The following is a 19,330-nucleotide window of genomic DNA, read 5'->3' as shown; positions in this document are numbered from 1 at the left end:
TGTATGTTTCTCTCTCTTTTGATACAGGCAGTACAACTGAGTGCCTTTCCCAGAGTCTGGTGGAGACTGGTGCATGAGAAACAGTGAAGTAATTGAGGCTTAACTCAGGAAAAACTGGACAGATATTGGTAGGTTAGGGACAGCCACTGTAAGCTAGGGCAAAGATTATGTCTACTCCACCAATTGATGGTGTATTTCCACCATATGCATGTTCACACCTAGAATTCTGATTAGATGTCTAATTATCACTGGATGATTATCTTCCTGCAGTAAGGGTAAACCCCGCCTGCTGAAACAGGTAGTGTCTACACTGAAGAGGTACAGCACTTAGGGTAGAAATACTCTAAATTACAAATGTGGTAGGTCTGCCATAAATCCATTAATTTCAAAGGAATTACTCCAGAGTTACACAAACTGTATTGAAGGTAGACTGTCCCATCATCACATTTTGCACTGATGAAATCTGCTGTTGCAGAATGGAGAGCAGTGTGTTAGGGGCTGTGGTGAGAGGAGGATTTTTTATGTTAACAAATATTTTTAGATCAACCCATTACTCAGAATCTAATATTATTCTTACCATGTGATTCCTATTCTTCTTATACACTTTACCATCAATTAGCTATTTCATCATGATGCTACTGTTGGTTAGTCTTCAAGAACAGCGTGAATACCTTTTGATGGTACTTGGGAGAAATTATTTGGGAACACTAATTTCAGTTTGAGAACAAGTCTGGCTGTTGCTCTTGGGTTTTGGTCTGAGGACACAAAGCTGGGACCAGTGAGATAAAAATTTATGATGCTTTCAGAAGGAGATTGGATGTCACTCATCACTGACTTTTTCTAGCTAAAATAATAGGAGGCGTATTTGTGTAAAAAGTGCACTGGGTGCAATGTATGAAGTGAATGATTTATACACAAAACAGACATTAGGTTACACTCTATATCTCTTCACTTCTGGAAGTTACAGAAATAAAAAATATGGGTCACATTTTGCCTTTACACCTGTGTAAACCTCACTGACTGCAATGGGTAGCCATAGATTTGTGTGGGTTTAAGTGATGGTAGAATTTAGCACAATATTAAAGAGTCTCTCTCTCTTTCTCTCCCTCTCTCACTGATTATCTAGCAAACAATGATTTGAAGGAAAGTACAGATACTTCACTCATCACACTAGTTAAAGCCAATAGTATTTTTTCTTATTTTCTATATTAACATGTTTCTTTATTTCACTTTGTCACTATCTAGGTGCTAATAGGCAATTCTGGGACCTGATTTTCTACCACCAGCATTTTTTGTAGACATTTTTCCTCTGTAAAAGTAATTTTGGGGGCTAGATTTGAAAAATCGTTAAATCAAATTGTAAGCACAAGTGTCAGTGTCAGCCTTAATTAGGGTGAAAATGAAAGTTTTCAAAGCTGTAGCATGTGTTGCACCATCACTTGAAAGTAAAGATCAAAGAAACAACATCTGCCAATCTGCTCTGATCTCCACTCTCTGACTTTCTCATTCCTTTGAGTGTGCCCATCAGATTACTTGTGTTGCTGCTTTTGATTTTTTGTTTAACATTTGTCTGTACAAATGCTAAATTTTTTGATCTATTTTTATTGAGTCCATGAGGATCTTTAGAATCTCTATCAAGCTTGGTAAATAAAGTGATTTTTTTTCTTCCATGTTTTGTTGCCTCCTTGCTGCTCTCGGCTAAAGGCAGGAGCCCTTAGAATATCATTGAAAAAGAATTCAAATGCTGAACACCATTATTTTAGAAGGCATTGCACAAATGGCTTTGTTTTTAAAAGATATCATCCTGAAATATGGCTTCTCGTTGCAGCTAGTGTTGTGACTGAAGTGCAGTGGAATGTAAAACCAGCCCAGTTTAAATGTTTTTCATTTTTTAGCTCCTGAAAATGGTTTTGAAGGTATTTGAACTGAAAACATATTTCTTAAAAAATTAAATTCTTGAGGCAAAATTAATCTCTGAGGTAGTTTTTGGATTTGATAGTCTGCTCTCCCTGCATATTTGGATTGTGCTTGTTGATTAAATGTGTGGCCTATAAACAGGAAAAGCTGAGGATTCAAAGTCATGATGTACAGGGTGGACCTGAAGATAATTTTGGCCTTCATCTTTCACTTCCTTTTCCAGCTGGATGTAGGGAAAGGAGAATATTGTTTTAAGTGTAGTCTTTTGCTACTCCTTCCTTCCTGAAAGTAAGTTGGTGATTGGACCCTTTCATGCCCCAGCTGGCCAATTTACGAAGAAAGTCTGACTACCTCTGAAGACATTGACTTTGTGAAGGCTCATTGCAAGGTAGGATGAGGCTCCTTGTAGAGGAGTAATATTATTCCCTACAGCCAACTTTCAGAGACATGTAGAGGTAGGCTTGAACTCATGGCATGGGAGAATGAAATGACATGATCTTTTTATGAATCGATTCTACAGACGTGGGTCTCCCTGCAGCCTTGTTCCTAGATTGCAAATCACAACAGATGGTTAGTACGACTTAAACCTCCTCAGTTACATTAAAACGTGGTATTCAGCATAACTTTCTCTACTGAATTTTATTGAATCGGACTGTAAAGGATTAATGTGGGAAATATTCTCTTCAATTCTGTGAAAAATTCTGCTGCAGGTGCTACATTTAGTGACGACATATCCTATAATGGCCGTCTATTCTAATCAGAATGATATTACAATTTAATACTGAGGTTGCTAGATCGTCGTCCTTTGACTTGTAACTTAATTCCCGACAGGACTTGTGTTATTTTCCCACATCAATTCACTTCTAAATCTACCCTGATGGGTGGGAATCTTGAGTACTGTTTCCATGACAGTGCTACCTGTGATCTTTAGTATCATTATGAAATACTAATTCATGTACAAACAAGAACTGAGTTTAAAGAAAAAACTGTCAAAATTATTAGGACTTAACTGTACAGAGATGACCTGTGTCATCTTCCCTTCCAGAGTCATGGGACATTGTGTTGTGCTGCAGTAGCTATGGCATGTTTAAAGAAAAAAAGTTTAAAAATATCTACTTATAATTACTATGTGAGTATATGCCTCCTGGCAAATACAGGGCTATATGACTGTTTGAAGCTCTGCCACTGTTTGATAAACAATCTGAGTTATTCCCTTGTGACTTATGCTAGCAGACTCTTTAAAATAAACCACCACAAATTATTATTGCATTGTATTCTACTACAAATGAGTATTAATATGGGGCCACAAAGTATGCAACTCTATCAGTAGTTTTGGAGGCTGTTGTAAACCTACTACTACAATGGGGCTGTTACACTTTGGGGTGACCCCCATTGAGGAAATGTACTACACTGAGGAAATTCATGACCAGATGCACAAATTCAGCTTAGGCAGGGTCACGTGGCAGAAAATAGAGTTGTACTTTTGCCATCCTATTTGATCAATTGATTTTTCAGTTAGCCATTAGCTGAGGCACCCTCAGCATGAAACCTGTGACCTAAAATAGACTCTTCAGGACATTTAGGACAAATGCAGGAGAGCTCAATGGTGGGGATACATTTTTAAAAGGAGCTCATGGGACAGAAATCGAGACAAAAATTTACTTGATTATCCAAGAAGATAGCCACTACTTCTCTGGAGGGTCACATAACCCGGTTAACTAAAATATAGCTTCATAGAAGGTAACTGAAGCTTCAGTATGAAGACATTTTTAAAAGGAGCAATAACATTTACAACCTAGAGACTGCAGTTGCTCCTCCAGCTGAAAAAGTGACTCACACTGGAAAATAACACTGTCAGCCTTCTGCTAACAACCGGTATGGTTCTGCTACACAAAGGTGTAGCAAGGGTTCAGGGGCCCAGCTGTGGTTCCCCACTGCACAAGTGGGCCAGGCAGGGGAACATTGCATTGAGTTTACTTGCTATAATGATAAAAAAAATGGAGATAATGTCCAAAAATCAAAAATGTCAAAGATGTTTTCATTTTGAAGGCTTTAAAAAGGAAAGATTTTTTTCACTTAGTCAATATTTTTCACCAAAAATGGTCAACAACAATTTTTGGTTTAGAATTTTTAAAATTTTCTTACTTTTTCTCCCTTCCCCTTTTTTTCTTTTCCCTTGTCCCTTCTTTCCATTTCGCCACTGAAAAGGGAGAAGAAAAAGGGTGGGGGGAGGAAAACCAAAAATGGAAACTGAGAAAATGGCAACAATTTTCATTTTCCTGTTTCACTGAAAAAATAAAAAATATCAGAAGAATAATTGCGACACTTTCCAATTTTGAAAAAAGACAATGTTTCACTGAGAAATATTTTATTTGAAAAACTTTGACCAGTTCTAGTTGAAGATCCTCATGGGGAGTATTAGGGTCTCAGGACTACAGAGCAAAGGAAGAGAATTCCTTTCTACCTCGCTCTGACTGGAGATACAGTATTTGGGTTTTATGTACTGGATGAAAGGACTTGAGCCTGTATGGAAAATATTTTTCCTAGTGTTGATCACACACAGCACCAATTTCCATGTATACATCAAGAGCAAAATTGGAATCTAGAATAATTCTGCACCACATATAGCTATGGGCTATCCCAACAAAAATTAGTAGTTTACTAAAGCCTATATTGTAGCCTTTATGCTTCAATATAGAAATGAGAAACTAAGGTCAAAATCTGGAACCTATTTTTGGCTGTTATTTCAGTGCAACTGAAAAAATGCTGTATTTTTTTTCCTGCTGGGTAGACATGACAAACTGCCAAGTTCAAGAAAAATGCCTAAAAAAAATGTTGAAATTCAGTTCATATCTATATATTGTATGGTAACCTTGTTAGTGTAATATTGGTATGCACAATTCCAGAGGGGTTTACACTTAGAATCAGATATGGAATACAAATATCGTGTATGAACTAAGAAGATAACAAGGGTCAATTCTGAAGTTGCTCTCAAAAAACTGAGAGGAAAAATGGGCTCTATATTTGAAGTATGCACATGTATCAGTGATTCTACAGTCCTGTGGTAAACTTACAGGCACAGTGGGGCCATTACACCTTTTGAGTGAGGGCATTTACATGCATAATACCATGTATCTTGTACTATCATGTATTATAAGGGTTGCACAGAAATATAAGCCCACATATAGGAGAGCAGGACTGAACCTTAAAATAAGTGTTAAATAAAGTATATATCTATATAAAGTATTTGGTATATATATATATAAAGCACAGTATTTGAATGTCAACAAATAAATGTTCAGATATATGTTCCTGGATTTATGAGGTTTTTAAAGTTTTGATAATCAAGTTGTCTATAAATCATTTTATTTCTACTTTGGGGGGGTCATATTTCCCGAGTGTAGCTCATTCCTTAATAGTACTGAGAATCTCATGAAGGTGGCTAATTGAAACCCTTCCAGAGATTGTGTTAGCTTTGCAACCATTGGCTAAATGTCAGAGGGCAAAAAGCTGCAGTGGGGTCAACAGGGCAGAGAGCGGACACAGCAGAACAGAAAACAATGTAACATTTGTGGCTTCACCCCTGAGTCCCCTTTTTTAATGGAGAATTTCTTTTCCATTGAAACGTCTGTGTCAAATTCAGAAATTCTTTTGTTTTTCTTGCTTTCTACTGAAATATGTGTAATGTTCACAGTGCTGATAGTTCCATTCAGAGGGCTGTACTTACAAAAAATGCAGGCTGTTTTCACACAGAGGTCACATTCCTTACTTGAAAACAGTGTGGAGCGTTTAAAAAAAATCCATGTAAAAATGCTTCCCTCCCCATAAATTATCCAACTTTATTTTCCCTGATGTAACTGGAGACATCTGTTACGTGTAACAAGGGCTCATAAATCTGCAAAGAGACAGTGAAAAATGACCATTCCTAGATCTCACACAAGATACATATATCCTTTTCATACCCTGAAAAATGTAAATTTCCCAAACTCAGGGTCACAGCATGTGCAGTGGTCCATGTTGCAGGGAGGCTGAGACCTACAGAGGTACTTTATTGGGTGCAGTCACTTTCCTATCTCAGGATAGCTACTCACATTTTATTAAAAAATCAGTCAGAATAATTGACAGCAGAAGTTATTTTCATATGTTAACGTTAAACAACAGGAAGATCTGAAAATGAGATAATGCAGTGGAGTATTTTTTGTAATAGGCAAATTACTGTCATGGTTGTCTGCTTCAACTTTTCTTTTCACCAAGAATAATGTCTGGAAGAATGTAGCTGGGTAGTGCAAACAGTGTGTATTTGACATTTGTTTATTGGAGCAATATTTTGTTTCTCTGCTATGTAGAGAGATGAGGGACAGAGGGATTGTGCGCGGCAGAATCTTGACCAGACGGTTTTGGAGGTAGGTATACACAAAATCTTTATTTTATTCTTCTAGGTTCAGAGAGTACTTGTATGATTTTTTCTCAAGCACATTTTTGTAGTTATTATTTCTGGTGTCTAACTATTCATATTTAAGCTCGAAAGCTTGTCTATCTCACCAACCGAAGCTGGTGCAATAAAAGATATTACCTGACCCACCTTGTCTCTATAATATCCTGGGATCTGCAAGGCTACAAGAACATTGCATATATATTAATGTGAAGCAGACAGTATTAAGCCATTCAATAAAATGTAAGGGTAAACACTACCCCTGCTAGCACGGGTGGTGATAAAGAAAAAAAGGAATAAGAAGTCATTCTGTAGTATGCAAGCAGTGTTACACATGATATGGCTGCCAAACAGAATCTTGCCACATTGCATATCATGCACTGACAACTACAGCCTTCTAGTGTGACAAAGCAAACTGCATGGTCAAATGGAGCAGGCATTAAATCAAATATCAGCAACAAGCACTAGATGACACCACATGCTGCTTCTTTTGAACTTGATCCAAAGGCTATCAGTCAACGAGTCAATAGAAAGTTGCCCACTGATTTAGTGAGCTTTGGATCAGGGTCTCTAAAAGGAGTGGAAATATGCACTTTTCCATCCCATGCACAGAGCTGGTCTGAAGCACGGCATTCTGGTCTATGGAGGTAAGATTGCTTTAACGTAAGACATCCGCCAGTGTATCTATGCATGTACTGCTGCCAGTGCCACACGGACTTCGCACTACAGCCAGGTGCTGGCATTAGTAATGATAAATCTTTCTCCACAATTTCCTCATAGTTCACTTTCTCAGAATAATTGGATCAAAAAATGAGCTTCTCATCTTCTAGCTCATTGCGTCTTCTCTCCCTCCTTCCTCCACCTTTTTGACAACTCTATGAGGCTCCCTGTCATCGAACCTTGTCATCGAGTCCTCAGAAGATTATTTTTACTTCTCTCTTATCTTCTTCCTTCACATCCCCAGGCTCTCATCAAGTCCTATTGCTCTTAAACTCCCCAAAACTAAATTCCCCAAAATATCTTCCTCCACCTGCTTAAACTCCAACCTCTCCACCCTTATCAAGATACCTAAAACTTGCATTTCTAGTGTTGTTTTTTTTAAACAGAAGAGCTTCCTCCCCTAAACATCAAATCCTTCTTAAAACATCATAAAAAGTCCACTTATTTTTTGTTGGACTAGGCTTTCTTAAATCCTGCAAGGTTTGCTTCATAATGGCTACATGGACCAGCCTCTGCATCCTGTATTTCTAGGTGCAGGCACTGAACCAAGCAAACCCTTCAGGGTCTCTTCATAGTGAATTCAATAGATGATCTTAGACTGGGCCTACTGAGGCTTGTTCTGAGCTGAAGCTGTGATGAACTTGAACCCATAAGGAAAACCTTGGGTGTGATTTTGAAGGGCTGCTTTTACCAGAGCCCATGTTAGAGTTGGGTTGATCTCTGCTAAGCTTATTAGCATGCATGTAGGTTCTTTTGGTGTTTTTAATATGTTTTCTCTGTAGTGCTTTTACCTTAAGAATAAAATAGGCTTACATAGGAAGTGGTGTGTGTTACCTTATCATGGTGGGCAATCGCTCTGTTATTAGTCTCTGAAGAGAAGGCAAGACAGGAATAACACAGTGAAGTCGGGGACCTGTTGAACATGGAAATACCCTGGTCAGAAAGCAGAGAGATACATGCCTCCACCTAAGAAAGGCAACAGACAAGGGAACCAGCAGCTTGAGATTTAGTGCCCTTTCTGTACCATAGAGAGGAAGCACAGGTGTGGTTGCCCTGAATTATGACAATAAATCTCTGTGTTTGAAACAGAAGAGCAGGAAATGTGCAGATGGTATGTGGCTTCTGTTTGTAGTTTTTCTTATGTCGTGCCTAAAGTGTGCAAGATGGTTTACCGACAAGTTTGAAGATTAAGGACTTGATTAACTGTAAAGGAACCATGACGACCCCCTGGAGAAAGCCTCTGATATAGGGGAGTCCTCAGAAGGCATGGCGTTGGTATAGAAAATGACTACAAGGCTGTAGGAAAGGGAGGATTGGGATAGTGCCAATAGTGATAGAGAAGGGATGAATAAAGGAGGGCTTGAGTGAAAATAAATAGGCTCATAAGTGCCCAGGTCCCTTTTTAAAATGGGACTGAAGTGCCTATTTCACTTAGGTGCTTTCAAAAATTTTACCCTTTGTGTTGGTCTTCAGTTCACATACGTTTCGTGGACTCCTTCAAGCTGAACCCACAGCTTAACCTCTAACAACTTCACTTACTAGGTGTGCTTATGCCAGGTAAGAAAGTAATAGCAACACGTGTTGCAGTGTGTGTTGTGTCTTCTTCTAGTAACTCGTCTACATGGAGGATAGTGGCCTACTACAGTTACCAGCTAACACATTTAGCTTAAGTGATGGAGGGTTCTGCTGTGGCCCTCAAAGCCATGGGTGGAAATCTTGCTAATCAGTTGTGTCATGAGTCTTTACATAATTTACTATACTGCAGTAAAACTGGGCTCTAAAATGCATCTGGTAGAGCCTTTAAATTAATATATATCAGTCAGTCCTCATTCTTTATTGACAGAAAAAAACTAGAAGCATTTATATTATTAATTGAATAAAAAATTAACTAGAAATTGGGAATCCTGGTTGGACAGAAAAAAAAAAGACAGACATAAAATATGTTCCAATTTAATTAATAAACATGCAAATAACTATACCAAGAAATCTGTGTAAGGGTGCACTCTCTACCAGCCAAGAGATCTGATGAATAACATGTCTCTTTTTTCTGTGTGAAAAAACACTGTACTAATTCCCAGCACCACAGTAGAATTTCTTACTCTTATGTACCCTTTAAGGCTCATTAGAAGAGGCAGGAAACACACTCTGTGACTATTACTGATGTCAATATCAAGGCCATTGTGCATGTGAATATTGACTGCTGAGTACAGAGAAAGCCATATGATTATTTGGAAAACTAGACTTGGAAAACTACTGCCTATTTTGGATGTACAGAGAGATTACCATTCATTCTACCATGAACTGGGAAAACACTATGAAAGTATTTTCAAAACTTAAATAAAAATAAAGAGACCTAGAATCAGAGTTGCTTGGATCAGAAGTAATTTTGTTGACACCCTACCCCCCATCTAAACCTTCTAAAATATTATAATTTTTTAGATTCTGTAATCAAAAGGAAATTACTTGGAAGCCTTAAAATGAAGAAAAATTTTTTTTTAGAATCTTTCAACAGCACTAGTTATGAAAAGAATCTAAACTGAGCAAAATGTATTTTTCCTTCCATAGCATGGATGAGCCTCAAGAGACTTCCTTCCTGTAAGACTGCCAAGCTCAGCATGATATTCTGAGATGCTGAGGAGCTTTGATTTATGTTTCGTAAGGATGTCACCTTCAACTACTGGGAGATATACTGATGGATTAGTGAGCGAAGGAAAGCTTTGTAGGAGGGCAGGACCTAATAAACAGAAAGTGAGCTAGGAGAGTATAATACTAATTATTGTTGACAGGTAAGCAGTGAAAAGTCATGTAAAAAACAACCCTTCCCTATAGGATATCTTGAAGGCTACAAGTCTTTGATTCCTGTCCATCATCTGAGCAGCGATGATGGGCAAGAATTTTTTTTCACACAAAATTTCACACAAATTTTGGACAAGATGGAGGTGGAGGATGTGAGGGTGCCATCTCCTCATGCTCCCTCCTCCACCTTTTCTGCTTCTGGGCCTGTTCCAGAAGGAGAAATTGTGGTTCTGTAACCTCTACAGTTAACAGCATTAATTAGCACCATTCAAAGCAAATAAAAGATAGAGAGCTACTTCTCCTGCTAAAATGGGTTGCAAATGAAAAACTGTATCTGACTGTGTTTCAGAACATATGCACTTTTTTACAGGTTTTGTAAAAAAAAACCCAAGAAGAAGGTGATATTTACACAGAAAAGTGAGAAATTAATTTTTGCACTGATTTTTCACCTGTTTTAAATTTTTTCTAGTTAAACCTATAAATTCCAAAATAGAAAGTGAAAACCAAGGGCCTTACACATCAGGTATCACTAATCAAGTAGTGTACTTTGTTATTATTACTACTGATCTGTTGTATTACAGTAGCACTTAGAAGCTCCCTCAAAAGTCCAGGTGTAGGTGTAGGAGCATGTTGCAGGGAGAAGGGAGGGAAAGCAAACGTGGGAGGTGGCGGAGGCCAGAGTTGAATCCCAGTACTTATGCCAGCTACAGGGATTCTCATTTGCTGAAGCTGTGGGGAAATCCATTAGCAACCTGTAGGGGGTTCCATACATTAGATTAGCTCTCAGAGCTGTCTGCTTTAGGTGAGAGGCTACTCCGTCTGCAGCAGCACATAATATCGTAGGTGTAAAAGTGGCATAAATACCAATGTAACCCCTTCCTGCCGGGGCTCTGAGTTCTGTGCACAGAAGGTCATCCCATGTTGAAACTGGGAATATTCAAGAAAGACTTGGAAACTGGAAGGCAAAACCATTTCCCTTTTATTGAGGAAACATCTGGAGAACTGGACTGTTTTCAAAGCTACTGCTGGTGATGGTTAACTTCCAAGATCTGGAAAACAAAGATAGTTGAACTTAAGTACCCAGCTGCAAAATATTGAGTATGATGGGATTAAACAGAATAATCAATCCATGCCCAAAACTGTATGTTGCAAACTGGGAACACACGGCTTGATTCTTCAGTCTCTTTATTCCTTAAAAAATAGTCATAGTTATGTTGATTCCCCTTGGCCCAATGTGTCCATGTAAACAACTGTTTTAAACAATAAACTTACTCAAGTCTGACATCAGGAATCAACTGATGAGAGTAGAATGTAAGATACAAAATACCAGACTAGAATTAAAAGTCCCCCTTCCCTCTCCCCTCCCCCACAAACAGCCCTGAAGAACAGAAGTCCCAGTGAGTGTTGCACAGCTGCCTCTGCATCTTGGCCTTCTGAATTCTTCTTTTGTAATTTTTATGTGGTACAATAAAGTTTTGCCATCACTGATGTAGGGCTTTATACCATCAATGAAAGTCAACAGCTTGAATTGCATCTACTTGGAAATGAATAGGGATTCAGTGCAGTTGTCTAAGAACTGGTGTAAGATGCTCATTGTGACTAACTGGCAGGTTCATGTGAGTTCTCTTCCTGAGCAGATTCTAGCAATAATCTAGTCTATAGGTCACAAAGGTTTGGATAACTGTAGAAACATCCAAATAAGTGAAAAATAGTAAAAAATGCTTTACCTGAAGTAGGTGTAAGGTATTTTTGGCCCAGGCTTCCATCGGATATTTGAAGAATAGACCAAAATCTAAAAGTGCCCGCAACTTTGAGCCACTTGAACAATGATGGATAAATTTCCCAGTGTGGAAGCATCTCTAATCTACCCTCAAGATAATTATTTTGAAAAAGTAAATTAATGTGGGATTCAGTACTTCTCTAGTAACAAACATGCCGAGGATAATCAGTGGAAAATATTCTTATAGTTTTAAGTGAGAGTAGGATTTGACACCTTCTGCCCCAACAATTACCTTAAAATAAACTTTCCCAAAATCTCTTTAGGAGTGGTAGTAGCCTTACGTGTTATACTAATATATGTAACTGAGTAACAATATAATCAATTATCTAAATATTAAAGGCTAACAGATTAGAAAAATCTTCCTTTTGTGAACTCAACACGTGAGCATTATTGGGCAGACTATATATCCCCACCCCTTGGACACAGATAGGTTAGGGTGGCTGCCAGCTGCATGATATTCTTTTCAGCCAAATCCAAAGGGGAAGCACCGTCATTTTCTGGTTCTTCATTTTGTGCTATGCTTACACAATACAATGATAGGTACCATATAAAAGTCTAAGATACTGTAGACAGATAATGATGTACTTTGGAGACTCCTCACAGTGATTTAGGAGTATATGGTAACAGACTGCTTCAAATTGTTACCCTTTGAGGAGAAATTTAGATTACAATTGGAATGCGTAACTGTGTGATACCAACTGTCAGTATGGTCTAAAGTAAAGATGGACTGAAGTGTTGGATGGCCACTGAATGACTGTCATAATACTTTTGCTTCATCTCTAAAGTCGTTACCATATTGGGATATGACTTTTGCATGTCTGCATGTCCTAGTTGCAGCTGAGAGTATAAAATGATATGCTTAATATACCCTAATGAAGAGTGTTCTTGTGATATTTCTGGCCCAGACAGAAACACTATTTACTAAGCAGGACTATTCTCACAAGATTTCCAGCCCAAGTTTGCTTATTTGGATGGTTAAGAGAGATAGGTATCGTTGAGGGTGTAATTCAGAGACAGTGGGGTTGCACAGGTGGATATGAGGGTATAATTTGGACTGCAGAAGCTTTATTTCACCTTTTGATGCTAGGCTGAGTCTGCAGACCTGTCAATTATAAAGAAAAGGTAATCTTTTTACTTATAAACTAAGCAGACTTACAGTGGAAATAATTGAGAGGAAATAAACAATTTGGACCTCATGATGACTCTTGTAGAGTCATTTTTCACAGTATAACTGCATTTGAAGGTCTGAACTGAAGGGAAACACCACACTTTTCTGACTCACAAGTTTTTCACTCACAAGTTCACAAAATATGAGGATTTACGGTGCAACTTAAATGTTGGAGTGAGAATTAAAGGTGGACATTCATGTCCTTTATGTTATGCTTTTCTCAAGATAATAGTTATCCTGTGTGGGTTATCTAGTTTTAACATATATAGGCATGGTTTCCAAAACAAACACTATTTGATCCTTAATTTGGAAATCCTTGTAATGCAGTATAAACTGAAATTCTTCCAGCAATTGTGAAGCAACAAGAAAAGCCCCAAATTACGATATTCATTATGGGAATTTTCCAGAATTAATGAGGAAATGTGAGGCTCTGTCTGCAGTTCTGATCCAGCTTGCAGGGGGAAGGGAGGCGGGTGTAGTGACACAATGGCTAGGCACTGCTCCAGCAGGCCATTTCCTAATAAAAAGAGTTATTATTATGCCATTAACATGATAAACAGCTTGCACCGCATGAGTACAGAACCTGCAAATCTAAGGAAAAGGAAGCAGCACTATCTTGAGTCACATCCCACCTAAGGAAACTTTGCCATCAGTGTGGGTCATAACAGTGTTATGCCCAAAATAGCTTGGACAATTAAAGTCTGCATCAGTGTCACTTTTTCCCCTTGAGTGTTTGCCACATAAAGTAAGGCATTTAAAATGTAAACTTTGGCATTGGAGTGCTGTGAGCTTTCATCTATTCTTGTTTTCTTTGCCCTTGGCAAAGCTTTCATCTTGGCTAGCTCACATCTACACTTAAATGTGGATTAATAGAGAAGAAAATCTGTAGGGACGCTATGGCAGAAATAGTAAGAAATAAGTAAAAAATACCAGTTTTCTTATGAAATACTTAGTGTAAAAAAATCTTCCTGTTCATGCTTTAAACTTTTTATGGCTAATATGAAATTCCCATTCTAAAAGGATCAGATATCTGTTAAAAGTTCCCATGTCGGGTATACAGATAATGTTGTGGCTCATTTATATTAGCTTGCATTGCATTTTGAGTTTGACAGTTAAATATTCAACGATCCACCATCCAGAATGTTTAGTTAAGAAAGGATAATTTTGCTTGGCCATACAACATGACATATTGGAAAGCAACGTTATCTTCTCAGCTCTGAAAACTTGTCTGTGATTCTAAAATCATCTCACCCTTCGTGCACAGAACTCTCCTTGGCATCAGTGGGTATTCTTCTAGAGCGAGTTGGACATTTGAAATTGACATCCTCCATTTTTTGTCTTGAATACACAAGAAGGCACTTTAGTGATGATAGTGACTCTTGAGGGCTGCTCAAGAAATTGAATGATATAGTAGTGATATCCAGGAGCCAGTACAGTTTTGCCATCTGTCCCAACATTATTATACCATGACCATATGTCAGATAGATCTCACTGTAAATCAAGATGGTAAAGAGAGGTGACTTGGAGTTACAAATGACCCCTCTAAATAGGAGGCATTAGTATTTTTAGCTGTCAGGGGAAAAGCATGGAATGAATGTAAATAGCATTTTTCTGTAAAAAATGTTTAGTTTTTAGCTTCCAGTTTTTCACTGAAAAACTGAAATTTTTTTGCCCAAATGCAAATTTTCTGTAAAAATTTGTTTTGTTTGAAAAGTCATGTTCACTAAAAAAATGTTTTAATGAAAAAAAGTAAACCCACTATAATAAATTGTTTTTCTGTGAAATAACAAAACTACTTTTGTATGCACTTCCAGTTTCATATACGGTAGCATAATTTTTTGCCAGTAAGAACAATTTCAACATGTCAAGTCAATATGACAGACAGAAGAACTTAAGTTGGCCTTAAAATTTTCTGGACCTGAGTTATTGGAAAGGGGAAATTAGGCCATGAGTTGTCTGTCTCCTCTTTTGTTCTATAGCTGAATAGCAGGAAGGAGGAGGAGTTTTAGCAGGAGAAGAACACATGGCTAGCCCATAGCTCTCATGACATGTGGGGAACCTATGGCAGTGCCTGTTACTTTCAGGTCATTTTGCTCATTTGTGACCACATTATGCCTGCAGTTATTTTTTTTTGTCACCACTTTGGAGAAAAGTCTAGAGTCGTCTGTGGCCTTTGCCTTATTTCCTCATAAGGGAATAGGGTGAATGTTCTTTTTGATAGTGCCAGCCAGTATTTCCCAATAAACTAAATTCAGAACATGGATTGATTTTAAGATGTATTTATGAAATACATAAAATGAAGTAGGTTAGATTTTTTTAAAATCTACCACTGTCCTTATGGCAAAAATCAGTATTGCTAGCTTCTTTGTGAGTTCGGCAATGGTGGCCAGACTGAGTAGGCTGCTCCCGTGCAGGGCTCTCTGTTGGCTAAAAAACACATCCATGGAACAAGGAATCAATAAAGAAGAAAAAGTATTTTTTAAAAAGTTTTATGTCAATCTTTATTTATTTAACATCACAGAGAACCAAACTCGTCTTAATATGACTTTTTTTTTCCTTAACTCACTCCACACAAAAAACACACCTCAGTGCTGAAGTGATAGGAGAAATTGTCACTTTGACATTGACCAAGGAGAAATTATACAAGTAATTGATGGTCATCACTCTAAAAACATGCTGGGCTCCAATGGATTTGAACTGAATTCAAAAATCTGTCAAACAAAACTCTTCCAATTGCTCCTTAAGGTGAGTGATTCTTCCAGACATGACTCACAACACCATCCTTACAACCTTGGAAAAACCTGGAAGACTGATAATCATACTGATCAATATCACTTCTGAATCTAGACTGTGAAATAAGTACTTATTTACCAGTTGCTAAACCCATTATTCCCTGTAGAAGCCTGTCTGCACAAGGAATAAGCTAGGGAAATGGTACTACCTCAAGTTAGCTAACATGATTTGAAACCCCCTTAGCATCTAGTGATGTGGACACAGGTTAACATGTTACAATCATATTAGCTAGTCATATTATAACCCAGAAAGAAGCCTAATTTAAAAAGCACCTGATTTCCTAGTTTGTTCTTCAGGTAAACCAGGGATTCTCAAACTGGGGTCATGAGCTCTCAGGGAGTTGCAAGATTATTATGTGGGGGGTTGCGAGCTATCAGCCTCCACCCCAAAGCCCCGCTTTACTTCCAGCATTTATAATAGTGTTAAATATAAAACATATGTTTTAATTTATAAATGGGGTCACACTCACAGGCTTTCTGTGTGAAAGGGGTCACGAATACAAAAGTTTGAGAATCACTGACAGTAACCCTAACCACTGACAGCACTCCCAAACCTTCTCTGCCTTCCCTGATGTTAATTGTTGCTGCTTCCCTGATTTCTGCATGTAAATAGCAGACTCTGAGTCCAGGGGTGGCAGAGCAATAGTAGAAGGGCAGAGGAATTCCGAAGCAGAAAAGGCAAGTACCAAAGGGGCAGGCAGATAGATTCAGGAACAGAGGCTGGGCAATGAAGCCGGATGGTATCGGGAGATCTGGTCCTGGCTGACAAAGGGAGAGGAATGCTCCTCTTTGTTCTCTGGGTTGTCACTGTTGTCATTTAAAGGTGTCTCCACTGAAGTTTCAACAATGTCTAAAGCTCACATTACCCTGAAAGATGGAGTAGGTAGGGGAGGGATGCAGTTCTGCAAAAGAAAACTTACAATGATTACTACTGTTGTACAATGCCTGGATGTCTCATGTTTGGTGTGGCCTATCTGTATGTTCTGACAAAGGCTGCCTTTGTAAAGCCCTTTGATACATTTGCTAGAGTTACTCTGCTTCTATTTATAGGTGACTAAATGAGTGCTTGTCTGAATGCTGAGCTCTGTGGAAGGCAGAGCAAGAGTGCACCTTCTGATCTGTCAATCCCAGCACATGCTCTCTGAACCTGGACTTGGATGCAGTGGAGTTGTCAGCAGACAGTGAGCTTTTTCTTGTGCAGAGGGAAACTCAGGTTTGCCATTGTATTTACCTAACCTGCTGGCTCGGTGGCTACTACTCTTGCCACTTTTACTCAGCCATAGTCTGTCCCCACTGTTCTGGGTGAGCATCTGAATTTGATTATTTGCACACAAGGCCACAATTTGCTGCATGTGTGTTGTCCACCCTCCTGAGACCCTCTCAGCCTGTGCTAAGGGACACTGGGGGTTTTCTTTCCATGAACCGTTCCTGGAGATGGTAGAGATACTGCAGCTGTCCATTTTTCAGGTCTTTGCATCTATGCTTGAAGTTCTTCACCTCTCTAGAATGGATGGGATATATGTGGGATTAATGAGAATGATGAGGGCTACCATGAGAGAGATGTCTGCTGACTGCCCAATTGACAGTTTCCTCTCTTCATTCATGTTCATCAATCAGATATGGGCAAGGTGGGCCAGAGCTGTGTCTATAAACATACTTTGATTTAATTTACAGCAGGCTGCAGAAGGTCCACTAAGTCTATGCAACTCCCTCCTCTGCGGTTAATTTGCGTGCACACAGAACTCAAAAGCTTCCCAGGGAACTTGGCAGCTTGTGTGCATACACTCTATGAGCCCAATTTTCAGTGCAACTGCTTACACGCTAAGGCACTGATCCAACTCCCAGTGAAGCAACTGAAAAGGTTCCCATTCATTTCTATGTCTCTTGGATCAGGCCCTGGGCTCATTTGACCATATGCCTTGTGCATACACAATGACTACCTAACTCACAACTGTATGTGTTCAAAAGTGGCCTTTGACAACTGAGGCCAATACTTCTACATAGTGAAAGAGCAGTATGTAAGATTAGAGTACAAAAGTTGTATCTTCTATTTTAGCTAATTAAAGGAAATATAAATCATTAGGAAACATCTGGCTTTCCAGAATTTGTAGGAAGCTCTTGGTTAACTCCTTCTGCATGACTTCAGAAGAATCTGTTAGCTTGAAATAAATGTTGTACATTAATAATGCAATAAACTTTATTAGGAAAATTATATTTCAAGATAACATTTTGTCAAGTGAAAAATATGCCTGTTGTTTACTTACACTGCAACCTCATTAGGAAAAGCGGTTACTAAATAAACATAATGATACTGAACCGATAACTGTAAAAGTCTGTTCCTAAAATTATACAGTCAAATAGCATAAAAAATACCTGCATGGACTTACAAGTAAAAGTGATTAAAAAAAACCCTTTAAGTTCTGTTCTGTTCTACTGTGTGTTATTAGTGAAGGGACTAACTATGAGTGGTCGGGGAGTGCTGTCATTTTGAGTTATTTAGCCGTGTTGGCAAAACTGAGATTCTAAGCTCTGTAGGAGCAGGCTGAAAAAATATTGGCTCTTTTGGCAAGATAGTTCTCCAACAGCTGAACCAAAGAGACTCCACAGTTGGAGGATTCTGTAGATTCCTATAACATATGTGTCAGACTGCAGGCAGAGCTCAGTTTTCAGATGTTTGCTGCCATCTAATGTCTAAATGTTTTATTGTTTGTTTCCACCTTTATAGATGTGAGTTTAACCAGATTGCTGAACTAGATCATTAGTGAAAGATGATTAGGGACAGATCAGAACACAGTCCCGCAATTGATGCTGCATGGGTGGACAATAAACTGAATTCATCTCCATGTAAACTCAGGGGTCTGCTTGTTTCCAGATCAGGGCTAGGCTGCTTTGTTCTTTGTAGAGTGAAATCTCAGGAAATCTGCAGATCCTGGTGTTTTTGTTTTATTGCAAGGCAATAAGAATGAGAAACACTTTTTTGGTATAAACAGGATATTTGCTGATATTTGCTGAAAACAAAATTCAAATGTAATTACTGGAAAAAGGCTTAAATGATAGCTGTGTGATTTGGGAATATCTAAATAGTCCTGTTGCCTAAAATAAAATATGAAATACAAAAATTAAAAATACCACAAAAATATTTATAATTATGGCCAACTTTACTGCTAAAAATACAACTGAGCTCACTCCACAAGTAAGCACAAGTAAGCACTTATCTGAAAATCACACAGCAGCTATTTTTAACTACTTCTCTAAAAAGCTTTAAAATAAATATAAATAAATACAGAACAGTACCATCTATTGACTCAGTGTATATTTGTCTGCTTTCATTTCTCTAATTTCAGGTACTTTGTATTTTTTAGAGGAATATATTTCAAAATTTCTGTCCATCTCCTTTATAAATCCCATGAATTTTAGTGTTCTTGATATCCAATTGTCCTGAGCTTGGGCTGCGAAAAACAATTTAGTTACAAGATCTAAAGTAACATTTTCAAAAAATGCCTAAGTCCCACTTTCAAAATGACATAGACACTTAGGAGCCCGAATCTTACTGAAAGTCAAAATGGGTTCTGTTTCAGGTTCTGTAAGCAAGTGCACTCCCATTGTTATAGACCTAACAGCCCCTGCGCTCCGGCAGCCTCTTTGTGTCCCCTGCTGCTCCTATCTCCCCCTTCCTATCTCCTGCCCCATCGCCCCCTGCATTCCTCCCAGGTCCTACCCGTCCC

At 38.4% G+C, this 19,330-nt stretch overlaps 1 long non-coding RNA gene across 1 annotated transcript; it reads left to right on the top strand.

The window, feature by feature from the left end:
• The first annotated feature begins 1,699 nt into the window (after nt 1–1,699).
• On the top strand, nt 1,700–17,849 carry LOC125635621 (uncharacterized). Its single transcript, XR_007356321.2, has 3 exons — nt 1,700–2,305; nt 6,264–6,320; nt 16,656–17,849. It is a non-coding gene; the product is annotated as an uncharacterized LOC125635621 (long non-coding RNA).
• Nucleotides 17,850–19,330: the final 1,481 nt, after the last annotated feature.

This window comes from Caretta caretta, chromosome 4, assembly GCF_965140235.1.
Source record: "Caretta caretta isolate rCarCar2 chromosome 4, rCarCar1.hap1, whole genome shotgun sequence".
Taxonomy (NCBI): Eukaryota; Metazoa; Chordata; order Testudines; family Cheloniidae; genus Caretta; species Caretta caretta.
Note: the sequence above shows the minus strand (reverse complement) of the source record. Positions and strands in the feature narration are given on the sequence as shown.